Raw genomic sequence first — 13,896 nt, 5'->3', positions numbered from 1 at the left:
GCACCCACTGCCTCGCCTCCCCCTGGCCTTCTGCGCACATGGCACGTCTGTGTGACTTCTCCTTCAAGGCCACCTCCCCCTTTGCACTCTAGCCAGGACAGGAGATACCCCTGCCCGGGTCCTGCTCTTTTGCAGACTCTCACGGGCCCTTTCTCATCTGTGTCCCCCATTCATGGAGAGCTCTCTTCCTTCAGAGGTTTGTCTTTTCTCAAGGGCCCCTTCACTTTAAGCTACATTTCAGTGATTGTCACAATTCTCTGTCTTGGTGGGTGGTTTCAGATTTGTTTGACAAACTTTCATAGCTTACTTCCTTGGTTTTAACAAAAAGAGAGTTTTCTTCTTAGTTTTGTATTCTCTTTGCTGTTTTTTCCATTAGATGATGGGAGGAGAATGGGGTTAGAACACCCTAACTCTGACATCTTTTAGCAAATTTCTCCATTATTCCATTTAAAAAATGATTGAGTTCAGTAAAGTGGGATGCAGCCTTAGCCTATGGGCCACTTGTTCTTTAGTTTATGATCAATCCTTGTTTTCTAAATGCTTTCTGAGCGGTCTTCTGGACAGCAAACACTCATTCAAGGTCGGCTTTTCTCTGAGAGAAAGTCCTCCTGCCTGTAGGCACCTATTGGAGATGGGAGGCCCAGTGCCAGTGTCTTCGTTCTGCCTGCTGCTGCTGCTGTTGCTGCTGCTGCTGCTGTTGCTAAATCGCTTCAGTCATGTCCAACTCTGTGCGACCCCAGAGATGGCTGCCCACCAGGCTCCCCCGTCCCTGGGATTCTCCAGGCAAGAACACTGGAATGGGTTGCCATTTCCTTCTCCGATGCATGAAAGTGAAAAGTGAAAGTGAAGTCGCTCAGTCATGTCTGACTCTTAGCGACCCCATGGACTGCAGCCTACCAGGCTCCTCTGTCCATGGGATTTTCCAGGCAAGAGTACCAGAGTGGGTTGCAATTGCTGTTCTGCCTAATCACTCTCTTTTCAGGGATGCTCCAGAATTCTTGGGGGCCTCTGATTCACAGATTCCTCCCAGCCTGAGAAACAGAATCACCCAGGAGCCTCATTCTCAGCTTCCCTCTCACACATGGAAATGGGAAAGAAAATGGATGTCTCATATTTTCCTTCACTTATAGCCTAAGAGATTTCAGAGATCAATCTTAGTAGATACATAGTCTTGATCATCTAAATAAGGTTATCAGCTCATTGAAAGGAACACTTGCCAATGTAAAGTCTACAGTTTCATTTTCAAGTTTGGTTCATTGTTAAAATAAGTTGCTGCCCATGCAATGGAAGGCCATGCATGTACACACTTTAAATGACCATAAAGGAAAAATTTACATTACCAACTCTAATGAATTTAATTTTGTAAAATCTGTCCTTAATACTTTGAGTGTTTTCTCTAAATGATTGTTCATAAATTAGATTATCCAGCAGCCAAGAGTCAAATGTACATAGGCTCACTTACAAAATTCTGTTTCAAACAAAAATTGACAATATTAATTTAAATTACATATGATGCTTGGAAAAATTGCAGCAACTATGACATATATGTATGTATAATACAACAAAACATTTAAATAAATGGAAAAATAAAAAATAACACTAGTCATATTTCATTATCATATACTGTAAAATAACTATTTCTATTTTCATCAATAATTTAAATAATACTAATTTAAATAAATACATACTATCTTGGTTTACAAAGTAAAATATTCAAACTTTTCAAACTTCTACAGAATAATCAGGAATTAAGAATTTAACTTCCTATTGCCTACTATATATTTATACTTCTTCCCCAAAATAATCACCTGCAATTTTTATACTAATTTCATAAGCATTAATTCAAGATTTTAGAAGATGATAAATACTGTCAGAAATTTTATAACAGACAACAATAGAGAAGATTAAATATATCAAATACAAAAGGCATATTTTCAAGAGCAGCAATATCAAATTTGTCCAGCCTGCCTTCTTATGCCAAATCCAAAGAAGCAGCTTTCCCTTGATCAGATATGATTAAACAGACTATGCCTCACGAGGCTGAATCATCATATTATCATAACTATCCCCAACCAATTACTTAAAAAAATTTACAACCACTTTGTGACCCTGAAAAATATTATTTACATTAACTACTTGTCTTAGAATATTGAATAATAGATTTCATATCCTATTTATAAATGCCAATTCTACTAGTATGAATTAATGACAGGTCTTTTAAATTTTAAGATTACCCTTTTTTAAAGGGGATATTTTTATTATAGTATTTAGGAAAATAATGAAAGCAACCATCAGAAATAATAAAAATTGTGATTTTAAAACATCTCTTAACAAATACAAGAAAAATATCAAAGAATCAGTACCGTCCCTCAACAAATAAAGGGGTAAATAAAAAACGGAGATGAAAAATAAAAATCCACACCCATTCTTGCCAAAACTAGGAGGCAGACTGAAAAATACTTGTAAGGGGGACTGAAAGCAGCTAAGTATCTACAAGAAGTGTGCTAGAAAGAATTGCTATAGAATTAATAATCTACACAACAATTCTCTGAAGGAGGTATTGTCGTGCCAGCTTTACAGATAAGGCAATCTAAGCAAAGTAATTGTATAACTTTGCCATGGTTTCAGTAGAAATGGGGGAGAGACAGTGAATTCAGACTCACACTCTCTGAGCCCTTCAGGCTCAAGCCTTGTCAAGATGCAGCAACCCCCAAACAGGACAATTTCAGACTGGGCTCTGCCTTTTTTGTTCTTTACTTACAGAATTCCAGTGTAACCAATTTTTTTTTTAGCAAAATTTTATCTTCCGAAGAAACACATTCCACTTACTTCACAGTGAACCATAATGATATTTAATTAATGATAACTTTCAATTAATCATCAACTTGTCATCCTCACAACATACCATGTCTTTGCTTACTGGTTTGCTTTACCATAACTGGCTGCACAATTTTAAGTAGTTCATGTCAACTGCACTAATCTTTATTAAGTATTTACCTTTACAATATACATTAAAAACTTTTTGTTCATATTTATTAAAATATGAACAAATATGAACAAATTCAGAAAACATACTTTAAAGGCAAAATTATATTCTGAAGCTTAAATGAAACACTAAAGATGCCCCCTTTTCTGTTTCTAAAGATTTCTTGTACATAAAAAGACTTAGCTAATGCTTTTTATAAATTCAAAGCAAAAAAAATTCTCAGGCTCTTTGTCAATTTTCTAAGCCTTAAGCACATCATACACTGTTATATTTTAAAGAGCTAGAGACACTAATAATTTTTATAAGATGTGAGCAGATTTAGTGTTCAATATAGTACAGAATTAACATGATGGAACTTAACTGGCTAAATTAGTGACAAATTAGATTTTGCTACCATCCCTCATAGCCTCAAATCATGTATCCATAGCATAAAATGCTGGTTTATCTATGGAAATGGGCAGGGAGAAATAAAAATCAGCAACACAAGGAATTACAAAGGAAATTTGGCGGGGAAATACTAAGAGACATGACACTAACATCCAAGATGACAAATGTGCTTGGACTATGTACGTATATGATTTACTGACTGTGGCTCCGCTCTACTTCAACAATTAGCATGATGAAATTAATATCTCCATGACAGGAACAAAGTATGACAATTCCTCCTCCCGCATTTACTAAAGATAATGAACAAGAAGGAAGATGTGTTGGTTTTGACAAAGACTGCACATAGGAGATGCAAGGGAGGAGAAGAAGAGGTAAGTGTAATACCCAAAGATTTAAAAAGTGGGGAAGGGTGTGCTGGCTTGCAGGGGCAACAGAGAGAAGCCAAGAGAGATAAGCAGAAGAAGGCAGAAGAAAAGGAGAAATCTGAGCAGTTACAGACAGGAGTGGGATGTGGACAGAAGTGGGATGTGGGAAAAAGAAGGATTTAATGCAGAAAGATTTGCAGGGTGAGTGATGTCCCTCCCCCTCAATCTACACACAGCCATGTCCTCCAGACTTTCAGCAAGGACCCCCATCCTTTCACAAAGCATCTTGAGGTTGCTTTTGTATTTCCTCTGAATGGCACAGCCTGCTGAGATGAGCCTTAAGGCAAGAGCAGGCAGCTTAGGTAGACACCAGACATGTGGACTAAGGGCCTTTGGAGCCAAAAACAAAAAGCTACACAGGGAAGACAACTGAAAGGTCATTGCTGAAATTTTGGACGACTGTTCCTCCAGCCGGCTTTCACTGCACACTATGATTTTGAATTGCAAATTAAAGGAATGAATGCATTTATGAAATACCAAATAACAAGATCGTAGCTTCACTGGCAGCATACGATACCCCACAGAAAAGAGAAAACAAACTGGGAACATCAAGAGTGACTGGAGAAGGGGCTTTTAGATTTCCCTTATGGATTTAGTAACCAGGGGGTGACTGTTGAGGTCATGCTGCTGAATGATTTTATCGGGACATAGCAAATGTGGAGAGCAATAAGGAAGTGTCATTAGCACTCACAGCTGCAAGCCCATGATGAATCGAGCGCAGGTAAAAACGCTGATGTGAGGGAAGAGAGCAACAGCTTCACTGATCAAAAAAGATATTAACCTCAGAACAAGGGATCTAGAAGCCTGGAATATGCTCCCAGTGATCTCTTTATCAATCCCCTCTGCTCCTCGGGGACAGGTGGGGGGGTTTCCCGTAAGACCTCCTCTCTTGCCCTCTAGTCACCCAACTTAGCAATTTCAATGCTCACCTCCCTGGTGGTGACGCCTGAGTCTGTTTATAGCCTTGACCTGTTTCCTGAGCTCCAGACCCAGATTTCCAACTGACCTGCCGGGCACGGCCAGATGGACAGCCGACTGATACCTCGACATCAGCAAGGCCAAAATAGAACTAACTCCCCCAGCTCTGCGGAGTCTCCCCCCTTTGTGAACGAGGAGTCACAGTACAGAGGATCCTCCCAAGGTCACACAGCAGCTTATAAAGGACAAAGTCAGAAGCTGAACTCAGAGCTCTGACCTCCACATGGCAACTCTATCTCATTAATCTCTCCCACCTCCTGGGCATCTCAATGCCGCCAGCCCACCCCCCACCCCCATGACACTGACCTCCCATGGCAGTGTGGCGGTAATCTTGGCTGCCTCTCCTTCCGGTCACTCATCTTTCTTCTTCCTCTCCTATCCAGAGATCCTTACTCATGGATCCTGAGCTCGGATTACATCATTCAGCTTCCAATTAGTATCTACAGCTATACAGTCGGTAAAATCCTGGCCTCTGCCACCACACTTCCTCAATCCGAATCCCAGCTCTACCTCTGACGAGCTGATCAATGATGGGCGATTGATCTCTGTTTTCCTTAGTGTCCCAGTCTGTGAAATGGGAATGGTTCTAATGACACACTATCTCCTTGTGAGGAACAAACAATTTAATATGGGTGAAGTGGACACATGGTTAGTTCTGTGTAAAGGTTCGCTAAGTAAACTGAGTTTGCTCACTTGGGCCTTTGCAGCCTCTACAAGCTGACTCTCACCCACTTTCAGCCACATCATTTCATACACAAGCCATTCGTATCAGGTTGAATCTTCAACGCTCCACAAACATCTTCATTGTACCTTTCTGTCTTGGTTGTTTTTCCAAAGATTTCCTCAGTTTGGAGCAACTTCCAGGGTCTAGAGAGCAAGTGTCAGAGAAGGCAATGGCACCCCACTCCAGTACTCTTGCCTGGAAAATCCCATGGATGGAGGAGCCTGGTGGGCTGCAGTCCATGGGGTCGCTAGGAGTCGGACACGACTGAGCAACTTCACTTTCACTTCTCACTTTCATGCATTGGAGAAGGAAATGGAAACCCCCTCCAGTGTTCTTGCCTAGAGAATCCCAGGGACGGGGGAGCCTGGTGGGCTGCTGTCTATGGGGTTGCACAGAGTTGGACACGACTGAAGCAACTTAGCAGCAGCAGCAGAGAGCAAGTGTGAACTTGTCCATCACAACCAAACCCCCATGTCCTCTCTTCTATCATCTGCTCTTCCAGTAGTTGTGTGACCAGGGCAAGTTGTGTGACCTTCCCAAGCCTCAATGTCTTCTTCAAATATAAAATGGGGACTAAAATAGCATCTTCTTTATAAGGGGCTTGAACATCAAATGAGACATATTATACATGTACAGGACAGTACCTGACACAGAGAAACACTCAGTAAGTTCTGGCAGTTGTCTACAGAAAGCTGTCTATTTGCTTTCATATGTCTCACATTTTTAGACTGGAACCTGGGAAGGCTATTTTATTCCTTTTATAGTGTCATGTACTACATCTAGTTACACATAGGTACTATCAAGACCCAGATCTTTGTTGAATGAGTGAATATCAGTCAATCGTCCTATGTTAGTTGTTGGAACATGACAAATGTGTGGTCAGGTTCATAAATCTGAATTCTATTTTGTTCTATTGACTACCAATTCTAAAAAAAAAATAGGAGATTTGGCAAAATCCAGAGGCAAAAGTCAATACTTTGTTAATAAAATATTTTCCTTCCGATTAATTTTTTTTTAATTTTCCATAAAGGACTACAAAAGAAAGCAATTCTATATGGCTTCTGCTGCTGCTGCTGCTGCTAAGTCGCTTCAGCTAGTTGTGGTTAATTATGCTGCTTCTGGACTTCTTGAATTTTAATTCCAAAAGCCTTTAAAACATTTGAAAATGGACATTTTTTTAAACATTACTTCGATCAAGGATTATTCACTCACTGTGTTAGGAGATATGAAATAATATAAGACTATGGGGAAGAGCTGTAACAATAGTCTACCAGCGAAAGTCTAATGTAGCAGAGTACTAAAAGCTCAAGGTTTAGAGGTTGACAGAGCTTAAATCTTGAATCTGTCACCTGCCAACAGGGTGACCTCATGCCACTGAACTGCCCTGTGCCTCTGTTTCTCTAGCTGTAAGTAAAGGTACTAGTGCCTGTCTTGTAAAACAGCAGGAGTACCGGAAAAAAGTAACAGACACTCAGTAAGTGCTGACGCAATGACAGTGACACAATCATAATAATTTGGGAAAACAAAACTGACCTTTTGAGTTGGTAATCAAGATACAAAAGTCCCCATGAATTAGAGATGATCACAGCTTGGGTTCTAGTAAAATCACTAATTCAGCCTAAAGAAGAAAGACCAATGGTTCAGCATAGGGTGCTGTTTCCATATGCTTCTCTTCTGTGCATCATTACTTTCTAATCAATCATTTAGATTCACTTCCTAAAACAATGCAATTCTGAGGAATTATTTCATGCCTTGAAGATAATGGGGAATGCTCTGGGAGGCAAATGTTTATGAAGGACAGTCCTAGCCAGAGAATTGAAGGATGAAAGAATCTGAAATACCATGGACTCCAGGCTCAGTTTTCTCACAAATAAACTGACTTGAAAACCAAAATCAAAAATCAAGCCAAAAACCCCTACCAAATTAAACTAAGCTGAGGGCTAGAGTCACGAAGTCTGCAATTCTCCTGAGGTAAGAGTCCAGTTAAGAGATGCCAGCCCTCAAGCCAGTGTGCTGACAACAGCAAGTGCTGGTCAGCTCAGCTAACACGATTTAAATGCCATTACCTTTTCGGGCACTAACAGGAAGGAAAAGGATTGAAGTAACCTCATTGAATCAAATCATTTAGGGAGAACACAGGTTACACAGATACATATAACCATATAAAGAACAATTTTCACTAACTGACTTTTTCTGAATGGTCTATCTTCTTCAAGGTTCATTCTACAAAGGCATAAGGGACCTCACGATATTTTCTGACTGGCCAGTTTATATGACTGTTGCCCAGCATTTATGCCATCATTAGGCTCAAAGGCAGACTTGGTTAAAAGACCTGGGAAAAAAGAAGCCCCTGACAGCTTCTGTAGCTTCCATAATTGAGATAGTTCACAACAGTGTAGTTCATTACCTCAAATCCACATCCCAAATAAATATCATAAACTGGACACTTAAAACTATCACACAGCATACTGTTAGAATACGTGTGCATTCCTTATAAATTCTAACCATATTTTTCTAGTCAGGTACATACAATTTCTCTCTAGCTCCTGAATTAGCAATTCTAAATAGCTCCATATCCTTGGACAATGGCAGTAATGATAATTTTTTATCTTACTTTCACAATGAAACAGATATTGAGCTAATAAATAAACATAACAGAAAAGTCTCTTAATGAATACTTGCCTACAAAAATATGATCTTCAATTTTGACATTAATCATAAAGCAAGGAATGTACGCTGTAAGAATTTAATAATAATTCTGGGCTGTTTGTCTTTGAATTGCTCTAATTGCTCCCTTACTGGTCAAATGTCTTTGAATTTCCCCACTTGAGTCTGTTCTATACAACCTAAGCTCTGAAACTCTGCTTTCTGTTTCCTGCCTGCCCTCCCAATACACAGAAGGAGGCACCATTTCTCAGAGTTTGCTTCACTGGAGCCCTGCCAGCACAATGCCCACCCCTACCTCCCACCCCAGACCTGCTACGCTCCAGTCACTCCACTGCTCTTCACCGTCAAACATCTGAGCTGTTAGCTACAATGCTCTCCATCTTGATTCCCCTTTTTCCTGTCTTTGCAGCTGAAGAAAAAGGCCTGATTTTGAAGCTGGACATTTTTCCTAGGCCACCTGTGTGACCTTTCAGGCTCGGCATGGGATTAGTTTGTTCAGCTAAATCCAAAACATGCTTAGTTTTTAAAAGTCTGTAGAGATGTTATGAGGCAAGATCCTTTTGACCTTTCTCCCCAGATCAGCTTTCCCGTTTGAGATGTTCCCTGCAGTGTCTGTGGTGCCCGGAGGTGTGGCTCCATCCATGAACTGGCCGTGTGCCAGGCGCCACCCGAGGCTCCTATTTAAAAGAAGATGTGTCTATCTTGCTCTATTCAGAAAACACCTCCTCATCTCAGGAAGAGTGATCCAAAGAGAAATAACCCTTCCAACATAGACCTACCAGGTCGAGCTTTGGCAATGCCATTGTTAAGTGGATTGTCAGGTCTCCACATAGAGTTATGCCAGTTGCTGGATACAAAGAACTTACAAAGGTCTAATAATTGTCCAGTTGACAATGGACAGATAAACAGACTGTATACATCATGACAAGTGGCCTCTAAACTGTAAACTTTGCCATAGCAACCTAAGAGGGAGCTAAAGTAAGACACAAAGAAAGCAAGCCTTATTATATCAATCTTCAGACTTGGAGATAGTCTCTTAACTGAGACTTAAATGGGCCATTCATCTTGGTCTCCACCATATTTTTCTCCTTCATGACAAAAAAAAATCTTGATGATGAAGAAATTCATTTCCTCTAACTTAACCACTCATAGGGAAACATTATAGATCAAGATCAAAGACTTTGCATCAAGAACCTCAACTCGACAAAGTCACCAGGAACAAATATTAAAGTGAATCCAAATTCCTTTGAAAAGATGCCTTTGTGCAAATTAGAGTTACAAGTGAGGTGACCGAAAAAAATATTGCCAAAGATAAATGTGTTGGAAGCTGATTTCTCTAAGAGGATAGCCAAGGTCTTCCTTAAGAATGAGTCTCTCCTTACTTTGGGAAATACCTTCACGGAACTTGAGATTATGCAAAGCTCAAGAGTGAAGGCAAAAGGAGAAGAGGGCAACAGAGGATGAGATAGTTAGATAGCACCACCAACTCAATGAACACGAATCCGAGCATACTCGGGAAGATAGTGAAGGACAGGGAAGCCTGGCATGCTGCATGCAGTTCATGGAGTCGCAGACTCGGACACGACTTAGCGACTGAACAACAACAAGATCAAGGCTTATTCTCTGAAGAAGTTAAGAGAAAAAGAGGCTAAATCTGCTTTGCGTGAGCACATTACAAATATTGATACAATCATTGCTTTCCTGATAGAAACTGAAGTTTGAGTGTCCTGGAATTTGGAGAAGAGAGTTGATGGTAAAAGTGTCTCAGTGGGAAGAGAGATAACCCCAGAAAACGAGAGGATGTTAGACTCAAAGTCTTAGGGGAAACAGGCCCATGATAGACTTCAGTGGTGGGAAAGAGGTGATGTATTATTTAAAAAAAGAATATTAGTGGCCATCAACAGATGAATGGATAAAGAAGATGTGGTATATAGCTACAGCCATAAGAAAAAAAGATATTTTGCCATTTGCAGCAACATGGATGGACTGTGAGGTGAAGTAAGTCAAAGAAAGACAAATACTATGTGATATCATTTCTGTGTAAAATCTAAAAAATACAACAATAAATAAGCAGTTTCACTGATGTAGAGAATAAACTATTGGTTACCAGTGTGAGGAGAGGCAGGGAGGGGCATCATAGGGGTGGAGAAGTGAGAGGTACAAACCACCGGATATAAGACAGGCTACAAGGATGTATTTATTGTACAACATGGAGAATATAGTCAATATTTACAATAACTGTAAATGGAGTGTGTGACCTGTAGCAAATATATAAAAATAAAACAAATTTTTTAAAAAGAAATTATTAGTGAAAATGAAAAAAATCCTTTATAAAAAGTTAAGAAGTTAAGGAGGTTGCACAAACTAATACAGATCTGTGAATTCAAATGAAGTGCCTACCACACAAAAATGCCAACCAATAACTCCTTGAGCTAAAGTTACAAGTGAAGCAGGCACAGAAGCATGTCTGACTTTCAAGACAGTATTTAACCTCAACTGTATCATCCTTAAAATTGGACAGTAATCTTTAAAGTGTTATTTAGAGGATTAAGTGAGGTAATAATATGTCAAAACATTATTTTTTTAATATGCTCAAAAAATAATATGCTCAAAACAATAGCCAGCATTTATATAAACATTCATTTTAAAAAGTAAGTACTAGTCATTGGAGGAGGGGTGCTAGAGCCATCGTTGTGTGTCTTTCCTTGGGGCTCCTTGGGGACAGGTGCTGTATCGTCAACTTTATAGCATAGCTCGCACATACAGGTGCACAATAAATGCTTCCTGAGCAGAACTGAAAGAACCAGAGCTGTCAGGTAATAACCTCAAGGGCCAAAACACCTCTTCTAGCATCCTACCTATATAAAAACTGGCTTGTCTATCAATGTATTGCTGCCGCTAAGCTGCCAAGTCACTTCAGTCGTGTCTGACTCTATGCAACCCCATAGACGGCAGCCCACCAGGCTCCCCCATCCCTGGGATTCTCCAGGCAAGAACACTGGAGTGGGTCGCCATTTCCTTCTCCAGTGCATGAAAGTGAAAAGTGAAAGTGAAGTCGCTTAGTCGTGTCTGACCCTCAGCAACCCCAGGGACTGCAGCCTTCCAGGCTCCTCCATCCATGGGATTTTCCAGGCAAGAGTACTGGAGTGGGGTGCCATTGCCTTCTCCGCTATCAATGTACAGAGCTCTGCAAATACCATACCTATTGAAACAGAGCAGGAGAAACAGGCTTAATCACTGAGACAATGCAGAAACTTGTTTCATTTCCCAAGAGTGTATGTCATTACAAAAAACACACATTTAGACATTATGAGGGGACAGGGCATTCAAGTCTTGCCTTTGCACTTATCTCCAGACCCACTGCTTTGTCAGCGTGGGGAACACTACCTATCTCAGCCACTGTGGCAGATTCTTGATGGGGAGATGACTTCCAGCACCACAGAGCTAGTAGTCTGGCCAGACCAGAGGAGAAGAGAGGGGAGAGGAGAGGAGGGCAGAGGAGAGAACAGGTGGGGAGAGAAGAACCAAGAAGGGCAGGCTAGAGGCAATGCCATTTGCATACAGATCAAATACCTAGGTTGACACTAGTTAATTCGTACTTCTAAACCAATTTAATGCCGAAGTTGTTCTCTCCCTGAAATAAGAAAATAAGAGAAAAGGTAGAGGATAAAGTTTACTGTCAAACTTACTTTCCAGTGGAAGGTAGATACTGATGATCCTTCAGTAACATTTAACAATTTAAAGGGCAAGAAAGGTAAGGATCCTTTCCAAGATCTCCTGAGAAAATCATATTATTGCACAGGCCAGAAAAGGGAATTTTCAAAGGAAAAAAATAATGAAGAACCACAGATTTTGGTTTCACCTTAACACACACTGGAAAAGACAATTCATCATCTAAGGACCCAGGAAAAGTCCTTCATGGACTATAACTAAACTGAAAGAATTTGAAGATAACCACAACAATAAAAAATTACACAACTGAATGTTTCTTCCATTAAGGTACATACATGACTTCTATGTAAATTATGTGTACTGTCCAAAAGACTCCCCAGTTTTAATTAAATTTCACCCCCAAACACATTTCAATCAGATGGCTAGTTAAAGCATAGAAAGAAAGGGCCATTATTGTAGTATTTGGTCAAAAAAGTTATGTTTACATATTTACTCTGCTTGACATCACAGACCACACGGGGTTGTGAAAGGTAAATCCAAATTTTGCATAAATTGTAAGGTATAACGTACCCATTTGTAGCTGAAAACACAGCCTAGGTTATAAGGCATCCTTAAAGGAGTAAGGGTTCATTGCATTGACAGTGTTCTGTCTCAGTTCAGTCGCTCAGTTGTGTCCGACTCTTTGTGACCCCATGGACTGCAGCATGCCAGGCTTCCCTGTCCATCACCAACTTCCTGAGCTTGCTCAAACTCATGTCCATTGAGTCGGTGATGCCATCCAACCATCTCATCCTCTGTTGTCCCCTTCTCCTCCCTTCAATCTTTCCCAGCATCCGGATCTTTTCCAGTGAGTCAGTTCTTTGCATCAGGTGGCCAAAGTGTTCTTGTCTAAAGCTACCTTCACTGGGTATCATAATTCTTTTTTCATAAACACAGATCAATTTCACATACCTTTTATCTTGGCCACATCTCTGTAACTATGAGCCCAAAAAAGAAACACAGCAGAGTGGCTGCCTTGTTACAAAAACACTCTAAATCCAACAAATTCTCAATGTGGTGTAGGTAATGAATCACATGTGCTTGAAAAATTTCAAGCACATAATTGTCTGTCCATAATAATTTTTGAAAATTGGCCCATTTCTGGAGTTTGTGCATATGGTCCATAAAATGTGTCACTTTTTCTATGATTCACAGACTTTATTCCAATTTTAAAGCAAACAGATGTTTATCTTTAAATGGGGTAGAAAATATAATGCTTTAAAAACTTTTGGTACATTTATTATGGTTAAAAATGGCAAACATCTGTAGTTAGGAAAAATATACTAGACTGCCTTAGTCCTGTGGGAAACCACAAATTAAGGGCTGACAAGTTCCAGGTATTTAAAATGTCTGGCTACGTTGCATTCCATATAAAATAGGGAGCTTAATCGGGATGATATTTACTCTGTCCATATGTTGCTTTCAAATTGCAAGGGCATCTTGCTTTCTGATGCAGTATTTTAAGAGCAAGCTCTTCAAGAATAAAGAAAAAAACAATATAGTGGGCTTATTAGTGAATTTTATTTTTACTTCATAAATATTAAATTATGTCACTAAGCAATTTCAAAATTCTATTTTCAAAGAAATCCAGGGGGGGAAAGTGACTTTCAGAATTCTCAATTAACTCCCAAACCCAAGAGCCTAAGTTTTAATATAAGTTGCAATTCAACTTTGGGTAAAATAAATAATTTACAATTTATCTGTTTCCTAATGGAAAATGAATTCTAATATAAATATTAAAGTGACCTTCAGAACACCATACATTCAATCATATTCCAGCAAATATTCACACTTCAGGTGTGTATTGTGTGCCCAAGGAGCACTTGTGATCAACTCACTTATTTCCTTAGATTTAATGGGGCTAATGTTTCTATATGTTGACTGCTTTGAAAACCGGGAAAATAAAATTTCAGCATGAAGCATTTAAAATTTTTCCCCAAATAAAAGTTTTATATTAAATACCAACCATTAAGGTCTTTTCTTATATATATATACATATATATATATATATATATATA

The sequence above is a fragment of the Bubalus kerabau genome, chromosome X (genome assembly GCF_029407905.1).
Source record: "Bubalus kerabau isolate K-KA32 ecotype Philippines breed swamp buffalo chromosome X, PCC_UOA_SB_1v2, whole genome shotgun sequence".
NCBI classification, from domain to species: domain Eukaryota; kingdom Metazoa; phylum Chordata; class Mammalia; order Artiodactyla; family Bovidae; genus Bubalus; species Bubalus kerabau.
Note: the sequence above shows the minus strand (reverse complement) of the source record.